This window comes from Battus philenor, unplaced genomic scaffold, assembly GCF_028537555.1.
Source record: "Battus philenor isolate CCGP_79_NKW_IND1 unplaced genomic scaffold, ilBatPhil1.0.hap1 SCAF_21, whole genome shotgun sequence".
Taxonomy (NCBI): domain Eukaryota; kingdom Metazoa; phylum Arthropoda; class Insecta; order Lepidoptera; family Papilionidae; genus Battus; species Battus philenor.
In genome coordinates, this window is record NW_027181684.1 from 1,612,294 (window position 1) to 1,628,146 (window position 15,853).

Consider the following 15,853-nt stretch of genomic DNA (forward strand, 5'->3'; position numbering starts at 1 on the left):
TCATTATGGAGATCTTTGAGGGACACCTATGCTTTGCAGTGGGCGTCCTTGGGCTGATAGGAAGAAGAATTATATAGGATGACCTATAAATACTAACCTTAGAAAATAACCCAAAAAAAATCTGTCACGTATTTTTAAAATTATAATATATGCTAATAGATCTGTTCATGCATTATATAATATGAAACGAATAAATATATGACGTTGTTTAAAAATATATAACATAGTCTTAAACTTATCCTTACATAAGAAAATAGAGATTTACATAACGTCACGCCTACCGAATAAATCCGTAATCGCAAAAATAAAATTTTAAACTAGAAAAAAAAAACTGAATTTCTTTAATAATTTCCATTATATTTAACCTACAAGGGTTACTTATATACCAAATAAAAGCTATTTTTTTCTGTATCCATGTATTTTATTTCTATTTATATATTCAGAAAATTATCTGAGTTATTACGGTAAAATAGATTTTACTGGAATTAAATTTAAACGTTTTTGAGAGTAATCAATCACCTTTACGATGTCATTCGTGCGAAATTTGATATTAGCCGTCAATGGTGAAGTTGCAATACGATATTATTTATCTGTACATTTCTGTCAATTCCTTTACCGCAATAGTTTTTAACAATATTTTTCGAGTCAATGCTTAGTTTGTGAAACGATTCTTTAAAATAGAATAAAGTAATGAGACGTTATCGCAAATATATTCATTAAAAATGTACAAAAATAACCTGTAATACCAATTACTGGAAACTTATTGAACATTTTTCTCGTGAATAATATCGTACTTACGCTTCTAGCGAGAATTTCGTTACATATTTATATCGCAGTAGTGGTTTACCGTTTTAGTTTTTTTAAACTATTTTCGTAAAAGACTATTATTACTTTTTTCGTGTAAAACATTAATAATAAAATAAACTGGTATAAATATTCATTCATTTTACATTAAAAAAAATCACAAGTAAGAAAAGGGCACACAGAGTTTGTGTTTGCCACTAATCGGTGCAACATAACTCCTGAAGATGCCCCGTGGAGGGGTGAAACACGTGTTGAGTGATTTAACGGTGGCAGTTGTGTGATTCGCATTGTTTGCCGCATACGCATTCATCAGCGGGCTGGCGGGCGGTGCACTTTGTTGCATGACTGCCACTGCATGTGCGTAAGTGGCCAAATATTGGTCCTTTTCTTACTTAGGATGGACTTCCGCAAAATAACGCCTGAATCCATTAGATATATCATTCTAAGTTCTCGTTTCAAAGATATCTATGGAAAGATATACATTAATCGCCACGCTTGGCAGGCATGTTGGTGATCGTAATGTGGTATTATGGTACACAGAGGACGCTGCTGTTCATCTTCTGGAAACTTGTTTGTAAGCAGTGACAATCCCATATAATTAATGCACAAAGCGTGAATGAAAGATTGTATAGGAATCAAACCTGCGACTACCACTGCTCAGTATTATACACACCCTAGTAAAATCTATGAATTATTGTATCGGGGGACCGGAAAGTAATGTCGTTTCTGTTGACATATTTTCCAGAAAAATTGATTCATTTGTCACCGCTCAAGCATTGATAATTTGTATAATAGATGGCAAAAGGTTGTTGATAACAAAGGTGAATATATTTTTGATTAGAAATAAAAACATTTTAAAAATGTAGTCGTGTGAATTTAACTTAAGAAAGCGACAAAACTTTTCGGTCATTCTAATAAAAGCTATATTGTATGAAATAAATATAAAAATCACGTTAATAATATCTAGTTTTTATTTAAAGACAAAAATAGTAATTCAATAAATAAATATGTACAATATAAATTACATATACATGCTGTTAAAAGAGTTTATTTTATTATTACAAACAGATATTACAATTTTAAATATTTGCACAGATTAAAAATGAAAACTATATCTCCCGCGCGATAACATAATAAATTTAAAAAGTTTATTGAACGAAGTCTTTAAAAAAGATACCTTATTGTTTAGAACAGAAGGCGTTAGGGAATTTTCTTTTAAAACTGTATTAATGATATTTGTGAATTGAAAAAAATATAGAGTTACTTGAACAGATCTGAAAAGATTTAATTTCGCAAAGCGCTCAAAAAAAGGCGCCTCCGACCATTACTAAACATCGGGAGTAAAATGTCACTATCAGATAAAGTGACACTTTTTTCAGCTGATGGACACCCACTGCAATACCCCCTAGAAGCTTTGTTACTGTAAAGGAGGTTTTATATTAGGTACACTCTGCGTCCTACTAATTTAAATCTGTGGAATCTGCAAACACTGGCAGTGAGAGTAAAAAAAAGAAACTGTTTTGAAAATAGAACATCCATATATTCAAGTTGAAGGTTGCCATAATAGAATACTAATATTAGTAGATGATTTAGATTTGTTCTCTTTGTAAGTGTAAATTATAATAAATAAATTGAAATATGAATTTAATAAAACGTAAAACATTTATGAAGTGTTAAAAATATACCATTAGAATTTCCATTTTCTTTCTTAGAATCTTTATACACGACGATGAAATTGTTTCACCTTTTAAGTGCCAACGAACGCTTTATTGAACAATATAACCTTTAAGCTTTATTTGTTTTTACTTGAAAACGAAATTATTGTAAAATGATGGATTCGAAAGAAACATTTTTCATTTGTTTAGGAGACATTTTATGAAAAAAGAAATGACTCAACGGCTCAATCTGCCGCATAAAAAAACAATAATTTTTTATTCTTGTTTTCGGTCGATGGATGTGAACTACAAGGCATAAGTTTCCTTCAAAGATAGTCACCAAGACCGACCTTAAGTATGAAAAGGACCAATATTTAGCCACTTCCGCGCATGCAGTGGTAGTCGTGCAACAAAGTGCACCGCCCGCCAGCCCGCTGATAAATGCGTATGCGGCAAACAATGCGAATCACACTACCGCCACCGCCAAATCACTCAACACGTCTTTCACCCCTCCACGGGGCATCTTCAGGAGTTATGTTACACCGATTAGTGCCAAACACAAAGCCTTTCAGTCTCAACGGCGATTGGTTGCATGAGCGATGCCCCCTCCCCCCTGCCAATTGAGACGAGCAATTCATCGAGCAACGTGCATCTTGGTTCTACTGCGGATCTCACTCTCCATTGCTGTGTGATCTTGAAGCCTTCTTATAAGGCCCGTGGCCGTGACCAGTCGTCAGATATTATTGGTATTTTGGATCTTCAGACATTATTGGTACTTTGGACCTTCAGACATTATTGGTATTTTGGATCTTCAGACATTATTGGTATTTTGGATCTTCAGACATTATTGGTATTGTGGATCTTCAGACATTATTGGTATTTTGGATCTTCAGACATTATTGGTATTTTGGACGAGAAGATGTTTCAGACCTTTGCAACGCTGCCCATCTGAGACGGATTCGGTGTGTGATCTCTTCCTCAATGTTGGACTATTAACAAAATATGTAACTCAGTATCTTACAGCTTTATTTGATACGCACTTAAGGAAACGGGATCTGTAAGCTACAAGATTCTCGCGTAGTTCGGTGAAGGGCACTGGAAGTCGCCAGATGTGGGCAGCGCAGGGCTGGTCATCGTGGCGCTTTTTCGAGGAGGTTTAAGCCCAGCAGTGGGCGTTCATCGGCTGAAAAGAAGGAGAATAAGTAATTGTTATTATGATTGGCATAGTGAGCCATTGAGTCTTTTTACCGCAGTAGGCGGAGCAAATAAAAACATTATTTTTTTTTAATTGTACAGCTTGACGTTTATTTATGGGACACATGAATATTGAGTATAAAATATCGAACACCTAATAGATTCAGGCGTTACCTCGCGGAAGTCCATCCTAACTAAGAAAGGGACTAATATATAGCTACTTCCGCTATGCAGCAGTAGTCGTGCAATGAAGTGCACCGCTGATAAATGCGTGTGCAGTAAACAATGCGAAACACAAATACCACCGTAAATCTATTCTACACGTGTTTTACCGCCACACGGGGCATCCTCAGGAGATGTTGGACGTAACATTTATCAGCGGGCTGGCGGGCGGTACACTTTATTGCACGACTACTGCTGCATAGCGGAAGTTGCTATATATTAGTCCCTTTCTTAGTATAAGATATCTATTATACTTGTACATATATGTAAACATATCATACAACTGTTAACCCAACCAAAGATACACTTTGAGCGAAGTCGAATCCCTTTGAACAGTCGACTTGTTGATATACAACTCGCCGCAATAGATGACGTACTTCAAATAACGCAACCGCAACTAACGACGCCACAACCTGCTATTCATATGCAGCGTGTCTGTTTTAATTATTTATTTAAAATAAGCACGACGACATAATTATTGTCACAGAGAGTCGTTGGATATGGGCAGCATCTGATACAGGCTTGAGGAAGAAACCTGGAAGCTATATAACAAAAATATTATTAATTTGAAATCGAATTATAGCTGCGAGATCTAATCAAAAATAAGACCTCCCTGATAGGCGTAAAGGAAACTAGGGAAGAATTCCTCTCATGCTGCAAGAAAATAATTAAAAAAGTTATACAAAAAAAATAAAAATTTAAATAGACAATAAGAAAAAATGTGATATAATGTAACTCAAATGTGATATAAAGTGTGATAAAAATGTAAATGAAAGAAAAAAGATAAAATGTAACAAGTATTGAGGGAGGAATGAAAGGACACAGAGCAAAAGTGAAAGAAAGCAGAATTGTGGCATAAAATAATAGAATGAAAGATTATGTGAAGAATGAAAGTAGAGAATGAAAATAAAAATTATGTGAATAAAATTAAATTGCCAATCAAGACTCTGTCCCACCTAAGATAGGGGTACGAGAGGCCCCCGATAGTGGGGGCCATAAAAAAAAAACAAAAATAAGATATGCATAAGAACCAAAGTCATTGATGTAGCTTGAATAATTGCACGTTTTAAGTGGCAGTGGACGTAGCATATCGGTTGTGGAACCGATGGCGGTTGGGGCCGAATGGTTCGAGTGGCAACCACGTGCCGATAGGTAGGTGTCGCTACGCCCTTTACTTGGATCGACATAGTTAAGACTGTTGTATGTGTCTGGATGACAGTAGCACAGGATCGATCATGATTGGCTTTTGGCTTGCAGTGGATGCCTATCTGAAAATAAAAAGACTCCACGCTCTTTCTCGAAGTTGGATTTACCAAACTTGACGGTTTGTTCCAGGTATCAACTCCTTAGACCAGGGCTTCTTAAACTATGGGTCGCGAACCCTAATGGGGTCGCGTAGCAAAATTTATTATTTATAAAAAAAAAGAGATTTTAATGTCAAATGTTTATATATACCATTTTGTAGTGATCTCACTATCACTAGTCACTTTGTTATTTAAATTGTTTTTTATCAAAATTGTTGTTTACCAAATATTATATTTACATTTATTATTGTACAAAAGATTTTATTTACATTTATTTTAATACAAAAGATTTTATTTAGATTTATTTACAATATCTTGTGTAACCTAGTCATTTGTACAACTTAAACTAATAAATAGATAAATATTATAAAATATGAAAAACATTGTAAACTTACCTAAATTCATTTCAACTATATTTACTTGTAATTGTTTATGTGTATTTAATAAATAAATATTCGAGGTTCAAACTGACAAATCGACTTTGTACGCAACATATATTTTAGTAGTTTAGTTGCGACATTTGCTTGCCGGCCGGCTATGTAGGTCACGGCCCGCCATCGCCCGCGCAGCCCCTGCTCACTCCGTGCGGCGGCTGCGCCGGCGCGTGATCCAGTCTCGGTAGTATTTTGACGCAAAGCGCATGTCAGTTTGCCCCTCAACTTTCTCGCATAAATACGTTGTTTCGTTTGGTTTTAGTATAGTTTTCCCATTCTGCTAAAATCTATCTCTGCTTGCCTCGCACCTTCTATTCTTCTAAAAAGCTTTGCTACGTATCTATCTGGCTTGCTTTAATTTTATAGAGTTGGTGGAATACAGTGGACATGCAGCAACTAGACACGCGCATTTTATAATTTTTTGTGCAATTTTTAATTTTAGAATTTTGTATGTTTCAAAACTAATTCTTTAACTATATATTTTCATATGTATATGTATATTGTTAACTTATAAATAAATCATGGAAAAATATTAATTTATTTATGTTTTATATTTGTATAGGGTCGTTAAGAAACTAGCAATCATAAATGGGGTCGTGAATGACAAAAGTTTAAGAAGCCCTGCCTTAGACCAGTGTTCCGCTACTGGTGCGCCGGATAAAAGTGTACTGCGAAAAAAATTACTAAATTGAAATTTTACAGTTTTTTATTACACATAGTTTTTATTTGAGACAAAGTGTCAAATCATGTTCACTCGTCTCTCAGATTTAGCTTTCAGTGTGACGTAGATGAGAAAAGGTTGCGGATCACTGCCTTAGACAACTAGCTAACAGTTTATTGTACTTGTTTTTAAAAGATAAATGCGTTAAAATACTGCCGTTAAAAAAATTCACGGATACATTGAATGGATATTTTGTTGTTTATGGTTGATAATTAATTTCAACTTTGACAATACCATATTAACGCGAGCACGTAATTCAATCTGCACAGACCGTGACAAAATTACTACTTCGTGAATATTAAATAATCTCCAACGAGTTCTCTTTTGTGTTTATTATCTGTATGACATGAAATTAAAAAATACATTTTGGCCATTAAAAATGTATATTTATTATTATGATCTTTATTCCACAGACATTAGCGTCCGTGCTTTTGTTTTACATTTACCTTTAATATTTACGATTTTTTAATGTTTACTAAGTATCTCAATCTGTTTACTAACTTAAATCGTAAGCTATCTAAAACTAAGTAAAACTTACTACTACTACTACTACTCCGCTGGCCCAGTGACCCAAAGTGGGTCTTGGCCTCCGAAGCGAGAAACTTCCACTTTCCTCTATCTTGCGCCATCGTCTGCCATTGGTTGACATTCAATTCGCGCAAGTCTGCCTCAACGCGATCGATCCAGCGATACCTGGGTCTACCCACTGGTCTTCGACCCCTCGGTTTTTCCAGGTACGCTACTTTCAGGCTCTGATCCGAACCCTTTCGCTCCAAGTGACCAAGCCAGCGGATTCGTTGAGCTTTATATTAGCCAATGATATTTGGCTGTGCTACTAAAGTCTCAATTTCGGCATTCTTTGGGAGCCTCCAAGATCCGTCTTGATTTCTCGCTGGTCCCAAGATCTTCCGCATGATTTTGCGTTCCGTCACTAGCAGTTTTTGTTCTTCTTTCAAAGTTAGCGTCCAAGTTTCACAGCCATACATCAATATTGGTCGTATTACGGTTTTGTAGATACGGACTTTTGTACTTCTGCTTAGGAGCCTAGACACTAGAACCTTGTGAAGTGCTGCACTGAATTTCAGCGAGTTCTGGATACGGATATCGATCTCCTCTTCTCTGGTGTTGTCATCCGTTATGGTGCAGCCTAGATACCGGAACTTCGCAACTCCCGCATATGAAACGTTTTCAACATGAAGGTCATCTCGTTGAACACGCTTATTCTTGTGTCGTAAAACTTAACTAATTTATTTATCTATTTACTTTATTTCACAGAAAGCTTATAGACTCATAACAAATTTTAATATAAGACAATTGCTTGTGACTATTGCTAATTACAAGCTTGCACTTATAAAATATCATTAGCATGAATATTGATTGATGTTAAACAAACAAAAAAAAGAGAAAAAAAAACACAACAAAACGAATGAACCATGCCAAACCGTGCTATAATGTCGCACCTATTGCCTATCTCCCATCATCACCAAAATATTCCCTACTTAGTGTATTTCTAATTTGACGTGCGCTGGTGTTGAATATATCAATATCCAAGTGTAATGATAAATCGTTATAAGCCTTTACTGTTCTTTTTACTTTTATTATATAGGGATAAACCATAATCGCCACGCACGGCAGGCAAGTTGGCGATACCACATTGCGATCGCCAACTTGCCTGAAGTTGGCGATCGCAATGTGGTATTATAGTAAGCATTTGAAGCCTCTGCATTTGCTCTGGAAAGTTATTTGTAAGCCGTGGAAATACTATATAATTAATGCACAAAGTGTGGATTATTTAATATTGTATCTAGCAAATCGAATCCGCGACCGTTGATCGCAAATCTCAGACTTTAACCACTAGGCCAGGGACCAATGTTCGCTTTGCTAATAAAAGTAAACAAAATCTATCGGAACCTCTTTATAATGTGTTTGGCATATCAATTTCTTGTTTATAGCAAAACTTTAAAATAGATCTGTACAAATAAACGAGGTGATTCCCGGATGTTATTCTTAGTTATTTGAGATGATATAAATGTCAAAGGTTGGTTGCTCGATAAATAAATTTATTTAGACAAAATGATAAACCTGCGACATACCACTTAAATGCAAAATGATGAAATACTGCAACACACCACTTAAACGTAAAATGAATACTACATTAAAAAGTAAATGCATAGTGCTGTATATCTGCAATATAAGATTTTTTAATGAATAACTATAGTACCCGGCGATAAATATTGCACATCGACCTTTGGAGAGAGACAATCAGCTAGTTTTAACTTCGTAGAGCACTATCTCTGTTTCACACTACCTATGTGACGTTTTATCAGTCGTTGTATTTCATGTGACAGAATTAATGCTATACGAAGCCGAAATTAGCCGATTGTCTCTTTCTTAAGGTCGATGTGCAATATTTATCGCCAGGCGCTGTTGAATAAATATTGTATATTTTTTTCTATTTTTCCCTGCATTGTAGTGTACTTATATTCAAGATATATATTTTTAAACTATAAATAAAAGTCATGCATTCAAGAGTTAAGATTAGATATGTAGACGCCGTCTCAGCCATTCGCGTGCTCCGCAGTATCGAGGTGGACGCGGCCTTGGTCCAACTCTTCACGGGTCACGGGGGGTTCTCCGAGTACCTTCACCGGTTTAGGCTCAAGGAGGACCCCTCGTGATCAACCTATTGTCCCACATTTGGAGGACTCCGAGTCAACTCCGAATGCCGGTTAGGCAAGAAGATTGAGGAGGCGATCATCGTCTCCATCATATTATAAAAAACGACCCTGTCTTGCCTTAGTTGTGTAATTCGTAGTGTTTGCCGCATGCGCATTTATCAACAGGCTGGCGGGCAGTGCACTTTGTTGCACGACTACCACTGCATGTGCGGAAGTGGCTAAATATTGGTCCTTTTCTTAAAAGAAGACCCTGTTCAATAAGAATATATGTACAAGAGGTCCATAAAAACGATGATCTTTATAAGAAAATTATGACATCGATAGGGAAATAGTTCTTGGCTGTTCGAGTTATGAAAGCTGCATTGATACGCTTAATGCGTGTTGAAGGTTTGTGATCAATCGTCCTTTGTTTTGAGTCCCACAAAGAAACAAAACACTTCATTTCTCCTCACCATTATGTTATAAAACATTTTTCTTCGCTCTTTTCCATTATAAAGTAATTCATTTTTATAAATATGAACATACAGACGTATTAAGTTAGACAATGGATATCTTTGAAGTATCTTGTTTCGTTTGTGGATTATATGTCAGATACGTTGTTAGATATCTTGTTAGAAGTGACCTATAAAAATTCAATAATAGCATTAATATAATTCTAGATAAATAAGCCGTAAACACTGGTTTCAAGATGTAAACTTTGGTTTCTTATGTGTCCATATAAGTCAGTATTTTTCAATTTTTCATGTGCCATATCTTCCGTAGCATTTTTAAAATTCTTACGTTTCCTTATGAACATATATTTTTTTTATATTAAAGCGGAAGGTATAAACTCGTATCGAGTCCACTTTCAAATTGCCCCGCAGTGGGACATGGGCCGCATATTGGAAAACTATATTAACAAAAATCGATTTTGTGAGACGATGTTGCTAAAAACGGGACACTAGATTAACAAAGATTCTTTTTTTAAACTCTCATTACGTTTGTGAAATTAAAAGTTTTTACGACTGGCCAGTTTAAAATTAGTTGTAAAATTTGTAAATAGAACTTTTTACTTACCTCCAATATTCCTCTGTGTTATTAGTGATGATTTACGGCACAGAAAGATGATTTCTCACTCTGATCTTCATCATCATTGGCCCACAATCGCTGAACCGTCTATGAAGAAGGGGGTATACTTGGAATTTCTCTTCGAAATTGAATAAGGAATTCCGGAAACAAACGGAAGTAACCGGAGCCTATAAACAAAAATAAACACTAGATTAAAAATATAAGCTCGGATATATTGAGAGAAATAACGTTAAATTAAAAAGTAAAAATAAAACAAATCAATAATGAATTTTAAATTGTAAACTGAAGGATATCAAAGGATGTGGTGAAGGAAGATAGACGTTGCTTGTAAGGTTTGTTAATATAAGGAGGTGAACAAAAAGAAAATGTGATGAATGAAAGAGGATGATAGAAATTTTGAAGGATTAGAGAGGTGAACGAATATAAAATAGTTACAAAGAAAAAAAATTACTAAATAAAGTTCATATCTCAAATACGACAGGGGTAACAAGTGGTCCCCAATTACGGAGGCATTAGAATTTATAAGGATCAAAGTACTCTCAACTTAAAGTTGCAGTGGCCACACAGCGAGCAGAATCGATCGCAACTACGGCCTTAAAGCTACTTAAAACTTAAAGCAACTTAGAGTATAGAGACAAAGTAGAATAGAGCGTAGTGAAGACTCGCCTACAAAGAAAACAGACAACCTTGATAAGGCTGTCAGAAAGCGCTTCATGCAGCCTTCCAATCCGTCCTATTGAATATACTATACATGATAGAATCATCATTATTACAGTCATGTCCACAGCTGGACATAGACTTCTCCCAAAAATACGTTATACAGCGATTTCCCGCAATTTTATCGAAGGTCAACCAACCCACGTTGCAGATGGCACGTGGTCGTCACTCGAAGACTTTTGCCCCAACGGCTGTCAGTTGCACGAACGATATGCCACGCCCACTGTCATTTCAGACAATCAATGCTACGAAATATCGTGTGAACTTTGTTCTTCTGCATAAATCATAATATAATGTCGTCAACATGTCAACGTGGAATGTAGCGTAACAGGCTGAACATCAAAAAATTAAAAAAATACGACACACAAAAATTAGAGCAACCATAAAGCTAAAGATAGGCTAGTACAAGCGTTGACTTTTAAATTGAAATGGGACAGTCACGTAGCACGTATGCAGGAACAGAGATGAAACAAAAAAGTTGCAGCGTGAAAAGGCTCACTTAGAAAAATAAAGAGAGGAAGATCCTACGCAAGATGGGAATAAGACGTAAGTTGCCGGCGTAGATTGATTTCAAAAATCCAAATTTAGAGAAGATTGGGCATCCTTGGATGAAGCCTTCACCTGCAGACGGGTTCTAGCTGAACATTAAAAATAATACCGTAGGTTGTAGCCATTTTTTAATCTTTAAATATTTTATTTTTTTAGTTACTACTAATTTTTTGTTGTACTACGTAATGTTTACCTTCTGACTAGAAATAAAAGGCATTTATATTTTTTATTTTATATTATTAATATAATTTCGAATCAGAATTAGTTTTTATAACTCTTTTAAAAATACAGTACATATTGCAAAACAAATTTGTCAGCTCAAATTCAAAATAATTCAATTTCACTTCAGTTTGTATATCTACCTCTTTAGTGGAAATTCATTCCGGGAGTAATCAACTATCTTAATATTTACTCAACAAACGATTGTGTTGTTTCATAATTATTTCGCCTTGAATTTACAATGTTATTTTGATTTAATTATTTTGCCTTCTAATTCACAAGATTTTACTTTCGTAAATCATTTCTTTATGAATAGGATATATGAACATATTTCTTTAAACAAATTTTCTAGATTTTTTTTGTTGGTTTACAATGATTAGATGCAACATTTAAAAATTGAGTCAAAAATTTTGCGACCAGTTTAACGAAATGTATTTGCTCAATGAGTTCGCTGAATTCTGTCAGTCTGTTATTGTCGTCGTTGTTTAAGGCTGTAGAAGCCCACAGCTGGAGAGCTCACAGCTGGACGTAGGCCACGACGCTGCTGCCCGCAAAGGTTGAGTAACGCTGGTTTTATATGCCTTCTGTTTAGATTCACGTCAAATATTTGACAGCTACGGATATATGTTTATACTCTGTGGTCTGTACATATAAAAGTTTAGATAATATTATTTTTCTGGTAATTATTACATTTTTTATATTTACGAATAAAATGATAAGAAAATGTAACTTTTCAGGAGAGAAGAAGAACTATATATTGGTGATGTATTAAAAATTTTAGCTACATATAGCGGTGAACATATTTATAAGAACATTATTGTATCTTTGCAAGCCGAATAGGAGGAAAAAAAAGTTTTGTGCCTATCTCCGCCATTTTCAGCCAGAAAATTATGTTAATAATTTATATATATATATATATATATATATATATATATATATATATATATATATATATATATATACCTTGACTTGTACCTTGACAGCATCAAATTACGTAAAATTATTTTGAAGTGATTTTCACAACGGTAATTTTCGCTTCCTCTCATAATTGATACTCAAAGTGTAGATAATATAAGATTGTATCCTAGTAATCGAACTCGCTACCTTCGATCGTAAGTCATAGTATTCTACCGCTGGCCTATCACTGCTAAATTCATATATACTGTCTAATTTTGATAAGTTACTTATTTGGGGTAATACTGCTGAAATAGATAAAATTTTTGTTTTACAAAAGAGTGTTGTCCGTAAAATCTGTTAGGGTTGAGGTGGAGTTTAACAGGTTAGGTAGGCAATGTTAGAGACAACACCTAACGAGCTGGAGCACAAAAATTAAAACGCTTGGATGAAAGATAGACAGTTTATTTTAAAAGTCATCCGCCTACAACTTCAGATACACCAACACCGTAATAAATTATTTGTCATGCGAATGAAATAATTTTTACATAAAACTTTCACCAATCATTTGTAAATATTAAACATTGGTTCAAAATTGATGTAAGATAGTCTTTAATTCAATCACAGCACTAAATATTTAATACAATTCACAAACAACAACACATATGTTAGTTGACGCCGTCCGCCATTTTTATATTTCATAATATTTTTCGGTGTGAGTCGCGGTTTTGACAGCCGCCTACAAATCATATGCCGCGCGTCCTTAGTTTTTGCGCATGCGTAGACCGATGGATTGACAGATAAGCGAAAGCATTTTGACAACTGTGATTATTTCGCTACAGGGTGACCGGAAAGTAATATCGTTTCTGCGCATGTCGATATTTTATTGTAATTTGGAAGCTCATTACATACTTGGAAGACGTTGTATAAATGGCAAAAGGTTGATGACAACGAAGGTGAATATATTGTTGATTAGAAATAAAAACTTGTTAAAAATGTAGTCGTGTGAATTTAATTTAAGAAAGCAACATTACTCGCCGGTTCCCCTAATATAATATAAGAAGTAAAGATTCTAAGAGAAAAGAATATTATGAGGGTGGATTGTCAATATGTATCTCAATAAAAATCAGAAAGGAATTATTTTGGTTATATTTACGATAGACAGTATAGTAATCTCCTGTTCCGATTTCTTATTTCTCATGAAATAGCTAAATTCGATAAAATAATTTATTTTATCTGTGTGTATAAAGAAAAAAAAAAGGTTCCCGATGAATTAGATGTCCTTATTAATATCAATCATTTCAACAAAAACAACCTGCTTCTTACGTCATAGAATTCAATACGCTTCTAAAGCAGCAAGCAATTTTTAATTAAATAATAATAATAATAACAATGATGATAGTGAAAATAATGACAACAATAATAACGACAACGACGACGACGACGACGACGACGACGACGACGACGACGACGTTGACGACGACGACGACGAGGACCATATTTAGTTATTATTATTAAGCCTTATTTTTATTTCCACACCAACATAATTTACATTTCAAATGTCATTTAGTCGTGTAAGTACAATTAATTTAATTATTACTCTAATCTTGTATGGTTAGTTATCTTTTCTATATTATGGAAGCCATTGCGGTTAAGGCCCCTCTTACACTTTTCAGAATTCTCTGCTTGAGCAAGTGTCATCTTATTGTACCCTGCCGTTGCAACAGTATCATCAGGCCACTGTATCGGTAATCCACTGACATTTCTTTATCTAAATGCTCCTTTCTATGAGTCATATTTATGGTCCACCTATTGACTTCACTCCTCAAGATATAACCAGTCAATTGCTATTTTCATTTTGCAAGTATCAGTTATTTTAGTTTTTCTCCCCATAGTTTTGACCTTATTTTTTGTATCCCCATGATTTTAGTATACTTCTCTCCATTGATCTCTGTGTTGATTTAATTTTTTCTTTTATCATCTGTGTGTAAATTCATGTTTATCATCCACATAGCAAGCCAGGCGGAAGACAGGTACAGTCTACAGTTTTTATCATAAGTAATATGTTTTACATACTAATAGCATCAAACAAATCACTCTCCTAGTATCTTTGCAATGTTAAAAGCGTATCTCATGTTGTTATCAAATTCTCCTTCTTTTCAGCAAATGGACGCCTACTGTAAGGAAGACCTGTTCCGATCACCACGATCGCTGATAGAAGGCCTACCAACGCCGCGTCTACCTGATCGTGGTCGTCATGTAACCTTTCGGCCCCAACGATCATCAGTTACACGATGTGCCAACTGCTACTTCAGATGATCATTTCTTCAAGCTACGTCAGGGGTCTTTGTTCTTCTACGAATCTACTCTTTTAAGATTCGATGTCGCAGCTAAACTCCGAATGAAACCCTCCTCATTGATATCTGAGTGACCTCGAGCCTTTCTATAAAGCCTGTCGTAAGTGACCATATCTCGGATCCATATGTCATCACCAGCAACGCACAGAGACGACGGTTTCGTAATTTTTTCTACCTTTAAAGACGATCTTAAAAACTAAGTCCTTTGTCCAATTTAATGGGTTGACGTGCTGTTAAAATAGACAACCGGCGGGCCTTACTCAAGCACCACAGACATCTTATCTTTAAAAAATAATTTCTTAAATTCTGAGAACGAGAATTTAAAGCAAAATGAATTTAAGTTAGTGTTAAGTTATAATTTATCTTCAAGTGAGATTAAGGACTCACTTATACTTTAGAACTAAGTAAACTAAACAGTAAAACACGACGTAAATCCACATCGGCTTGTAAAATAGGTAAAGAAAATAAATCTATTTTCACAAATCAAATATAAACTTTATAATAATAAGATATATATTTTTAAATAAATTATACGAAGAATGTGAAAGAATCTGAAACCTTAAGTAGGATTCACAAATGAATTTTAAAATTCTTCTTAAAGCCGTTAGTTCTTGAGATAACATGAAAATCCGAAGTAGAAATGTGTATTTCATTGTATTTGTATTTGATGTACTAGAAGTTATGCTACTAGCCGGTTTAGGCTTTGTGCAGCTTCATCGGAATTAAGCCCGAGGAAACAGAGATCCACGTTGGACGGAGTTGTGGGCTGTGTGGTCGTACAGCTGGCATCTGTGGCACTAGCCGACGATGTCTCTGCGGTGAGGGACCTCGAAAGAGCCCCAGACAAGGAGCAGACCTCTTTGAGGTCGAAGATTTTCTTTCCCTCAGAGAAAAGTTCGTGGTTACCATGGGGAGCTTAGTGCGCAGAGCCGTCATGTGTTTTGCATCTAGGATGAGGATGCCCGCTTTCTTGAGATCCTCGCCGACGTCGGTGATCTCAATTTCGAGCGGGAGGCCGTGAATAACGATCCGAAGGC